The sequence below is a fragment of the Myotis nattereri genome (genome assembly GCF_964212035.1).
Source record: "Myotis nattereri genome assembly, chromosome: 2".
Lineage (NCBI taxonomy): Eukaryota > Metazoa > Chordata > Mammalia > Chiroptera > Vespertilionidae > Myotis > Myotis nattereri.
Window position 1 is genome coordinate 103,742,867 of NC_138076.1, and position 11,545 is coordinate 103,754,411.

The 11,545-nt window shown below is 41.8% G+C and overlaps 1 pseudogene across 1 annotated transcript; it reads right to left on the reverse strand.

The window, feature by feature from the left end:
- Positions 1-1,283: 1,283 nt before the first annotated feature.
- LOC308513796 (dystrophia myotonica WD repeat-containing protein-like) lies at positions 1,284-6,791 on the reverse strand (annotated as a pseudogene). Its single transcript has 4 exons — positions 6,740-6,791; positions 4,547-4,557; positions 3,246-3,479; positions 1,284-1,697 (listed from the first exon to the last, which is right to left on the reverse strand). The product of its transcript is annotated as a dystrophia myotonica WD repeat-containing protein-like (transcript).
- Positions 6,792-11,545: the final 4,754 nt, after the last annotated feature.

The window sequence follows — 11,545 nt, forward strand, 5'->3', positions numbered from 1 at the left end:
GTATATCCATGGGCCATATACAAGGAAAGGTAGCTCATCATGGCCAGAGGAAAAGAAATCAAAAATCAGAATGAGATATTGAAGTTACTATAAGCAGTCTGGGAGCCCAAGGAAGTAGCCGTCATTGTAGAGGACACCAAAAAGGAAAAGACTCAGTGTCAGAAGGGAACCATTGTGCAGATGCAGTGGCAAGGCCAGCTGTTAAGGAGCGGGTGGTGCCATCGCAGATCATGCTGGTTCCTGAATTACCTGAACCTCCAAAATACACCCCTCAAGAAGAAGAATGGGCCCAATGAGAAGGGGGTAAAAGGATGAAGGAAGGTTGATGGATATTTCCAGATCATAGGGTCTACGTTCCAGAAAAGTTAGCTCACAGAGTAGTCCTCCAGCAGCATGAACTTACCCATTTAGGGAAGCGAGCTCTAGAAGCCTTGTAAGCAGATACTATCTAATTGCCCATCTCTCCTCCTTATATGCCTCAGTCTTTCAGCGCTGCCTCGTCTGTGCACAGAACAATGCAAGGCAGGGTCCTGTCGGACCAATAGGAATTTCGTGCTGTGGGCAGGCTCCCTTTGAAGGTCTATAGGTAGACATTACAGAAACAGGGCCTAGTAAAGGAAATAAATATCTTTTAGTTTTTGTCTGCACATTTTCAGGCTGGGTTGAAGCATATCCTACCTGTACAGAGAAGGCGAGAGAAGTCACTAAGGTGTTACTGAAGGACATAATTCTGCGGTATGGAATGCCATTAACCACAGGGTCAGATAATGGCCCCGACTTTATAGCTGAGGTAGTACTGCAGGTAGCTAAGACCTTAAGAATTAAGTGGAACTTACATGCAGCCTACAGGCCCCAGAGTTCAGGGAAAGTAGAACACATGAACCAGACTCTCAAGCATGCTATGGCTAAGCTATGCCAGGAGACAAACTTACCCTGGACAGATATCTTACCACTTGTGATCCTGTGGGTGTGCTGTGCCCCGAGAGCCAGGGTAGGGTTCTCTCCATTTGAAATTCTATATGGCAGACTCCCTCCCTTAATTCAGCCAAAGGGAGATATGGGGGAAATAGGGAACTTAGAAATTCAGAAACAGCTACAAGGATTGGGGAATACCACCCTTGAAGTCCACAGAAGGGTTAATGATGGGTTGCCCATCTCTCTAGGAACAGCTGTGCACCCTCACAAGCCTGGGGATCAGGTTTGGGTAAAATATTGGAAAAAGAAACCCCTTAAGCCAACCTGGAAGGGACCTTATCCAGTTGTACTAACCACCCCCTCAGCTCTCAAAGTTGCAGGACTGAACACCTGGATCCACCACTCCCGGGTGAAAGCAGCCCACCACCCGTCACAACATAGCTCCCATCAGGGCTCCAGCACTCCCAGAGTAAGCCCCCAAAGTAGCTCTTCATGAGCCCCAGCAGGAGCATGGAGTCAAAGTGAAAGACGCTCAGGCAGGAGTCTTGGCTGACACAGGCCAGGTGCCGGCCGTCAAGAGAGAAGGCAAACTCATTGAGGGGTCCCTCGCCCACCGCCCACTTGGCCAGCGGGTTGCGGGGTGTCTTGCTCTTGGCAGCGTAGATGGCGAAGCCCTCCCCCTGCTTCAGCAGGCTCTACTGGGGGGGTGCCGACGCACACGGGTGGCTGACATTGTACAGGTACAGGCGGCCGCTGGCATGTGATGCCAGAAATAGGCTCTCCTGCTGGGGTCCAACCCCAGCAGGTCCAGGGGTCCCCAAGACCCAGACCAGAACTTGGCTGGAGATCCTGGCTAGAGATCCTGGCTAGGCTGCTGGTCAACTGAACGCTGTCTCTGTGTCATTCCTTCTTCGCCGACTCCGTCCACACATTTGGGAACCCCTGGAACAGGATTCCCCTAGGTAAGCCGCACCACCCCCCCCCCCCACCGCCCCCATTGAAAACCCCACACTCGGGACGAATAGGACTCCACCAGGGTACTGCAGACCCCCCTATAGAGGATAAGTAGGGTAAGAAGGTGGATAGAACAGAACTTAGATTGAGAAGATGTGCCATACTGAGTCCAAAGAAAGAAGACTCTGTATTGATTCTTAGATTGAGAAGATGTGCCATACTGAGTCCAAAGAAAGAAGACTCTGTATTGATCTTTAGATTAAGAAGATGTGCCATACTGAGTCTAAGGAAATAAGACTCTGTATTGATCTTAACACATATGCTTGCTAGCAGAGGAATTAAGGTTACTCCCAGTCAGACAGAAGGTTTTATACAAGAAGTATGTCCATGCTTTTCTGAGGAAGGAAAGGTAAATGTAAAGGCATGAGAGGAGGTAGGCCCAAGGAGCCTTATCCTTAACCCCACTGCAGCCTTTCCACCCCGGGAAAGTGCAGGATTGGCAAGCTCTCCCTGGGGTGATAGATCAGGACTCAGGTAATAGCGGAAAGCGCCAATCCTACTCTTAAAATGGATACAAGAGAGCATTTGGGGTTTTTCTTTTTAATGCCTGCTTTTAAAAAATAAAAAAGGGGGAATTTGCTGGGAGCCAGTCCATCCTTGCTGTTTCAAGGGACCTGGCATATATGGCATACTGTTCTTAATATGTTTGCTCACCTTCTTGGCACTATGTGTTTTAACCAAGGTCACCTCTCTGAGAAAGGTTGTTTCCCCAGGTAGGGATTTTCCCCTGAAGTTAGGGAGGGAATAAAACCCCTTAACTAAGTGCCAGGCGGATAATTAATCACTTTAACTATGAACAATCATGCTTAAACTACATAATCTTTACTCCCTGGAATGGAGATAAGAAACGCCCTAACCTTTGGAATAGAGATTGATAGGATTGGAATCAACTGGTATAAATACAGATGTAACAAGACAACAGGACACAGAACCTACACAGAACCCTAGATACAGAACACACAGAACTTAGAGACAGAACCTAGCGAGAGAACATGGCAAAAGATCCTGGACAGAACCTGGCTACAGAACTTGGTTGGAGAACCTAGACAGAACCTGGCTGAAGAACCCGGCTACAGAACCTGGCAACCGAACCTGGCTGGAGAACCTAGCGAGAGAACATGGCTACAGAACCTGGCTGGAGATCCTAGACAGAACTTGGCTGGAGAACTGGCTACAGAACCTGGCTGGAGACCCTGACAAGAGAACCCGGCTATGATGATCACCTGAACGCTGCCTCTGTGTCATTCCTTCTTCACCGACTCTGTCCACACCTTTGGGGACCCCTGGACCTGCTGGGGTTGGACCCCAGCACTCTCCGACTCAGGCAGCCACTTCAGGTATGTCACCTTGGTCTTGTCAATCAGCTGCTCTTCATTGAATAGCTTGCTTGTGTCCTTCTTGATGAGGTCCAGGTACTGCACCTGGCCGGTTGAGAACCCCACCAGCAGGGAGATGGTCTCTGTGGCAGCAGTGAACTGGTTGAAGTCATGGCAGGTGGGCTGGGTGCCCTTATAGATCCGCTTGTCAATTGGCTTGTTGAGGTTGATAGACTTAAGTGATGGGAGAAAAAGAGTTAATGGCTTCTACCACCGTTGGCTCCTGCGGCTGCGGCAGCAGCCCCGGTAGAAATAGAGCTCACAGCCCAGGTTGAAGCAGACGTGGTCTGGACAATCAGCATCCAGAAAGGAAGGTGACCTCTGACCTGATGCCCCCATCCCCACTCCCCTGCCCCACGGATCATCTTCAAGAAGATGGCAGAGCCAGCTGACGGACCTGAATCTCCTTATCCCCTCCTATCTGGATAATTACTGTTTTTGCCTCTAAGATAACATATCTGTGAAATGTCTGGGTAACTTGTAACTTCCCTTTTTTTCCAGGCCCCTCAGGGCACAACAAATGGCACCAGGACATTTTCTCATTGTTATTGTTATTAAGTTAATCATCAACTGTTAATTATGTTAAACTATCCTATATCTATCTATGTAAAAGAAGCATATGTCCATCATTTCACTTTTTATCCTATCCCAGAGGTCCCCCCTATTTGCTTTCTCCCACCTCTCTAGTCTATCACCAATGGATTTCATGTAACCCACCTACGTCCCTTTCCTTTGATTGCAATGTATAAATACAGATGTTACCAGCCAATCTCCAGAGTATTACCTCAATTCATTGAAGTTCTGCTTCCTGGCATATGTTGACGGTTTGGTTCAAATAAACTCACAAAAATTCTTTACAGGTTACAATGTTTTTTTCATTAACAGAACTTGCAAAGATTCAGGCCAAGTTCAAACAGGAAACTTTCAGAGTAACATGTATTCAGTCAGGGACACCAGGCAAGCCAAGAGTGATGATTCCCTCTGGGGGCATCTGCCAGTGATACTCAGGGTATTTGTGTTTCACATAGTGGGAGTTTATGAATTATTTTCAATGCTCAATACACCGCTTGCAATAAGCCATATGCCCCATTTTAAAATCCTACTTTATATGCTGAAATTATATATTGAATCTAAAAGTATACAAATTTTATATTATTCTCTATATCATTTTACAGGAATTGTTATTTACCAAGAAATTGTTGTCTTGGTGCTCCGACCCGCGGGGCATGCAACGTGGGTACCGTGACGATTCCTGTAAGGGAATGAGAGGATAGGAGACGCGAAGAAATGGAGGCAAGACAGGATTCTGATCAAGCCTCAAATTTTATTCTTACAGCGGCAGAATATATATTGTTTTAGGGATGGGGGGTGGGTGGAGAAGCCTATTAGCTTATCAGCAGGGTTGTAGCAGGCTCCGGATGTGGCGGTAGTTGCTTCAGGGAATAGAATGGTTATCTTTAGCTGCTGGCCAAATCGCAGGACACACGTAGTTTCTGGTAATTAGGAGTTTCTGGAGGAACCAGAAACTTATAGTTCTTAAGATGGCTTTGTCTAAGCCAATATCTCTAATGGCTCCCAACATCTTGGAATGTTATATTTTATAGAAAAGCAAAGCTTTTTTAACAAATCTATAACCAGGCCACTTTTAAATTTTGTCATTCATGGTCAGCTGTTGCTTTACGCTGATGCATTTGTAGGTATAGTATATCTTTAGAAAAATCCATGAAGAGGACTCTGACTTACTCTAAATTGCAGGCTTCTAAGCAGGTCATATGTTTGAACTGGATGAAGATTTATACTTCTAGGAATAACTGAATTAAAAAAACTACTGGCAAATAATCAGGATAAACAAAAATAACTATGGGACTAAATGAATTGAGAATAATTATTCTTATGAATGTTTAAAATATTGTTGATTTTTAAATCTTTTGTTTCCCAAATATAAGGAAAACTAAAAAGCAGACATTCTGCATTGTAGGAACTAACAAATTAGTAACATTCATTTCACAGTACTCCCAGTAGACAAAGATTCAAAGACTACGACAACCTGGAGATTTTTGTCCATTGGGAAATACATTAATAAAAGACTCTCTCCAAAAGTGTTAAAGAGACCTTGCCTTATCAGGTAGATAACCACAAATGGACATTTGCCTTGTCTCTGACACTTGCTTTCATCTCAAGGATGAGAAGCTGCCTACTACGGAGGAGGTACACAGCCATCCCAAGACATCAACAAGGCCTGTATACTCACAAATTGATGATGCTCAAACCTTGCTCTTCCATCATCTCATTGTTATTGATTGAATGTATATAAAATGATTTTCTGATTATCATCTATGATAATGAAGTTAATGTTTTGTTGGCCACACACTGGTGGTCTTCTACTATCTATATAAACTTTGGTGCATTATTTAGGTTATATCTATTGTAAAAGACTTACCTTGGACAAACCTATCCAAGAACACCTCCCTAATAATTTTCCTGGTAGAATTATATATAGATATAATCTCGATGAGTATTTTAGATGAATATTGTTTAAATATAGGAATGGATGAAATTAACTGCCCAGAAGAAAAATTAGAACCCTTGGATAATAGCAGATACTTGTTTCTGAAGCATGGTAGCAATCATCCCAGGTAGAAACTATAGTTTAACTCTAACCCTGCTGTTTGGCTTAACAATAGAAAAGTTATTTTGATTTTCTGAATTATATAAATCATCCCATTTGATTGAATTCCTTATTGATTGTAATGTGAACATCCCATTGATTGTGACCTTACTGGTTTTAGAAATCAAATTCCTCTGTACCTGGGAACCAGGACTGGCTCTGTTGCAAAGACCACAGCTCCCTCTTAACATTTTTTACAAGCCGGTCATGCTTTAGCCAGGGGTGAAGAGCCTAACCTTTCTAAGGTATGAGCCTGCGACCTATGTTGAGAAATGGAGCGACGAACTTTGTGTGTGTTTAGCCAACTGTTTTTGTGGTTTTTGTGAATAAAAGCTTACTTCTACATCTGGTCGGGGCTGCAGTTCGGTCCTTGCTACAGCAGGGTGCTGTAACTGCAGTCTCTGGCCAGCTAATAAAGGCTCCTAAATTCTACCCTTTGGCTCTGGTGGTCGTCTCTTATGGGTTGCCCCATAACAGTTCCCCTCGGATCCTTTCTTGTCTAATATTAGACATTTTCTGTTTCTAATCAGTGTTACTGGTTTATTATTGTTACTTTTGTTCCTGGTATGTAAATGTTATACTAGATGCAGAAAAACAAAACTTGAGAAACAGCAAAAAAGACTCAGATCATAGTGACTCAAAAATTAGAAATGATCCAGAATACTTTTTAACAAGGACATATAGGACCTGACTGCCTCCCATTTACCTGCTCTTTTTTTAATAATAATAATTCAACCTTAAATGCCATCTAAAGTTATGGTCTTACCCCATCCCCAGTAGTCCACCTTGTTCAGCAAGACATGCTGACACTGAGACATCCTAGGAATGAGCCTTCCTAGTACCATGGGACTCCATTATCCAACCAAAAGGTTGGTCATCAATGTATTGTTTGGATTGATTTATGACCAAAAGGGGGATGTGTGGACAAAAGGGGCCACATGCTAACCTGACAAGCACAGGGAAGGCCTGCATGACAGTCTTGCAAACTCAGAGACCTAAAGTAACCACAAGGATGGTCTGAAATTATACTTTAACTAAAAGCAGTTATGGTGGGTAGTTATATCCTAGGCCAGTATCTTCACTGACAAGGTCAACCTTTACCTTAACTGAGCCTGTCTTTTTGCATCTATAATAACATATCCTTGAAATGTCTGGGTGACTTGTAATTTCCCTTTTTCCAAATCCCTTGGGGCACAACCTAATGTGCCTGGGCATCAGGACAGATACCACAAATTCTTTCATTGTTATGTTAATTGTTCCTGCACCCACCTAACTATGTGTCTATCATTTTACTTTTTATCCAATCCTAGGGGTTTCCCCACTTTGCTTTCTCCTCCCTCTCTAGTCTATCACCAATGGATTTCATGTAACCCACATATATCCCTTCTTTGATTGCAATGTATAAATATAGATGTAGCCCGCCTTCCCCAGAGCATTATCTCAATTCATTGAGGTTCTGTTTCCTGGCAATTGTTGACAGATTGGCTCAAATAAACTCACAAAATTCTATACAGGTTTGAACATGTGTGTGTGTGTTGTTGTGTTTTTATGTTAACAAAAGAAACGCAGCCTGAACCACCCTGTAGACCCAGACCCAGTGCTAGGATCCAGCAAAGGGCCCACTGAGTGTGCAAGCTCCTCGCTGCATTGGATGAACTTGGGTGAGTTGTTCCCTTACTGTGGTAGATGGTCTGTTTTATTTGAATTGTATTTTTAAATCCTTGAGGTGGAACTAAGGTTAAGGTTTGATAGAATTCAAGGTAAGGCAAGACAGGAGAAAAAATGGGTGACTATTTTTTAACTTTGGCTTTTCATTTGAAATTGTTTTTTGAGAGTCTGAACAAAAACCTTTGCTGTATAAATGAGGGCTGAACCCATTCAGTTCTGAAGATAAGGGGCATGTCCTCCCTCCAGCCCAAATCTCAGGTGTTCTTAGAATCTTTGTGGAGCCCAGCCAGTGTGGCTTAGTGATTGAGCATTGACACATGAACCAGGAGGTTATGGTTTGATTCCTGGTCAGGGCACATGCCTGAGTTGCAGGCTCAGTCCCCAGCAGGGGGTATGCAGAAGGCAGCTGATCAATGATTCTCTGTCATCATTGATATTTCTCTCTCTCCCTCTCCCTTCCTCTCTCTGAAATCAATAAAAACATTTTTAAAAAAAGAATCTTTTTTGAGGTATCAGAGATCATCCCTAACTATGTAAAATTCCAACTCAACTGTGATTAAACAATTGGTTCATCCTGGGATGTGCATGTAAAGGCTGGTCATCTAGTGCTATGAGTCATGGTTGTATTAGACAGGAGGGGAGAGAAACTGAGGCACATAAGAAAGTTGAATGTGACTCAGGAGTGAAAGCCTCATGGAAATCAACCTATAAGCCGCATACTTTGACCCACTATATAATGCATAGAAAATTTACTCAGACACTGCAGATATAAATAACAACAACAAAAAACAATGAAAATTAACATGGGAAATTGTGCCTTTAAGTCCAAAAATTCCCAGACTTCAGCCCTCATTTATATTCCTGATAGGAAGCCTTTTACTAGGAAGTACTTTATAGAAATGAGAAGATTTAACTAGAAAATATCAACATAAAATGGCAAAATGCCATTGTCTTTGGATGCCTAAATTAATTTTTTTGCATGCAAAATTTTAAAAATTTTGGCTAAAAAATTCAACTGAATGAGTGAATTTGGGAAACATATCTTAACTTGGAAATCAGAAACTCCTAGGAGAAACACAGATAAATTCTTTTTCAAAAAATAAATTAATAAAAATTTTAAAGTCTGTCTCTGAACTCTTCTGATGCTAACAAATGCCTACACCACATCCTTCCCTCTTCTATACTCCTCCACTATATCCTTTTCTCTCTGAGTTTTCCTGTCTAGGTTTTCCCTTCCTTCCTCTCCATTATTTATTCACATTCAATCTTTTCCATTACCACTCCTTACTGACTTAAGGAAAAATGAGAATAGAAATTCTAATATCTCTCTTTGAAACAAAGCTGGTCTTAGCCACAGAGGAACCAGCAATTATTGCTGATTTTCTCCAGTACCCTGATGGATTCATAAAGAAACTCAACTGTTAGAACATGTAATCCTGGCTATTCTAACCTATTTCAATTAATATACCTTCTGATTTCTGGGAGCAAAAGCAATAATTAATAAATAAGATTTGCAAAAAACTCCTGTAGAGAGAAGTCTGTCCACTTTAAGGATTATACAAAACTGACATGGGATTTAGAAAGAAAAACAAACAAACAACAACAACAACGAAAAACAGAAACAAGGATAGGGTTGTTCTGAGGACTATGGGAAAGTGTCTCCTCTTCTCCTTATTAATAATTTATTTTTTATTGCTTAAAGTATTACAAAGGGTATTACATATGTGTCCATTTTATCCCCCCGCCCTAGACAGTCCCCTAGCCTCCCCTATCCCCCAGTGTCTTATGTCCATTTGTTGTGCTTATATACATGCATACAAGTCCTTAAGTTGATCTCTTACCCCCCTACCTCCTGCCCCCCAACACTCCCCAGCCTTCCCGCTGCAGTTTGACAATCTGTTTGAGGCAGCTCTGCCTCTGTATCTATTATTGTTCAAAAGTTTATAATGGTCTCTATTATCCATGAATGAGTGAGATCATGTGGTATTTTTCCTTCATTGACTGGCTTATTTAACTTAGCATAATGCTCTCCAGTTCCATCCATGACGTTGCAAATGGTAAGAGTTCCTATCCTTTTTAGAGCAGCATAGTATTCCATCGTGTAGATGTACCACTGTTTTCTAATCCATTCATCTACTGATGGGCACTTAGGCTGTTTCCAGATCTTAGCTATGGTGAATTGTGCTGCTATGAACATAGTGGTGCATATATCCTTTCTGATTGGTGTTTCTGGTTTCTTGGGATATATTCCTAGAAGTGGGATCACAGGGTCAAATGGGAGTTCCATTTTCAGTTTTTTAAGGAAACTCCATACTGTCTTCCATAGTGGCTGCACCAGTCTGCATTCCCACCAGCAGTGCACACGTGTTCCTTCTTCTCAACATCCTCTCCAGCACTTGTCATTTGTTGATTTGTTGATGATAGCCAATCTGACAGGTGTGAGATGGTACCTCATTGTTGTTTCAATTTGGATCTCTCCGATGATTAGTGACTTTGAGCATGTTTTCATATGTCTCTTGGCTTTCTGAATGTCCTCTTTTGAAAGGTGTCTATTTAGGTCCTTTGCCCATTTTTTGATTAGATTGTTTATCATCCTTTTGTTAAGTTGTATGAGTTCCCTATAAATTTTGGAGATTAGGCCCTTATCAGATATGACATTGGCAAATATGTTTTCCCACACAGTGGGTTTTCTCGTTGTTTTGTTGATGGTTTCCTTTGCTGTGCAGAAGCTTTTTATTTTGATGTAGTCCCATTTGTTCATTTTCTCTTTAGTTTCAAGTGCCCTAGGAGCTGTATCAGTGAAGAAATTGCTTCGGCATTTGTCTGAGATTTTGTTGCCTTTGGATTCTTCTAGAATTTTTATGGTTTCCTGTCGTACATTTAAGTCCTTTATCCATTTTGAGTTTATTTTTGTGTATGGTGTAAGTTGGTGGTCTAGTTTCATTTTCTTGCATATATCTGTCCAATTTTCCCAACACCATTTATTGAAGAGACTATCTTGGCTCCATTGTATGTTCTTGCCTCCTTTGTCAAATATTAATTGAGCATATTGGTTCGGGCCGATTTCTGGGCTCTCTATTCTATTCCATTGATCTATATGCCTATTCTTGTGCCAGTACCAGGCAGTTTTGAGAACAGTGGCTTTGTAATACAACTTGATATCTGGTATTGAGATCCCACCTACTTTGGTCTTTTTCAGGATTGCTGTAGCTATTCGGGGTCTTTTTTTATTCCAGATGAATTTTTGGAGAGTTCGTTCTAGATCTCTGAAGTATGCCGTTGGTATTTTAATGGGAAGTGCGTTGAATTTATAGATTGCTTTGGGTAGTATGGACATTTTAATGATGTTGATTCTACCAATCCATGAACACGGTATGTTCTTCCATCCGTTTATGTCTTCCTCTATCTCTTTTTTCAACGTCCTGTAGTTTTACCTCTTTAGTTAAGTTTATTCCTAGGTAGCTTAATTTTTTTGGTGGATTGGTAAACAGGATTGTTTTTATAATCTCTCTTTCTGAAAGTTCACTATTGGTGTATAGAAGTGCCTCAGATTTTTGGGGGTTAATTTTGTATCCTGCTACATTGCCAAATTCATGTATTAAGTCTAGTAGTTTTTTGATGGAGTCTCTAGGGTTTTGTATGTATAATATCATGTCGTCTGCAAAGAAGGACAGTTTTACTTCCTCTTTTCCAATTTGGATGCCTTTTATTTCTTCTTCTTGCCGAATTGCAATGGCTAACATTTCCAGTACTATGTTGAACAGGAGTGGTGAGAGTGGGCATCCCTGTCTTGTTCCTGTTCTTAGGGGAAATGGTGTTAGTTTTGGTCCATTGAGTATGATGTTGGCTGTGGGCCTGTCATATATGGCTTTTATTATGTTGAGGTATGATCCTTCTACTCCCA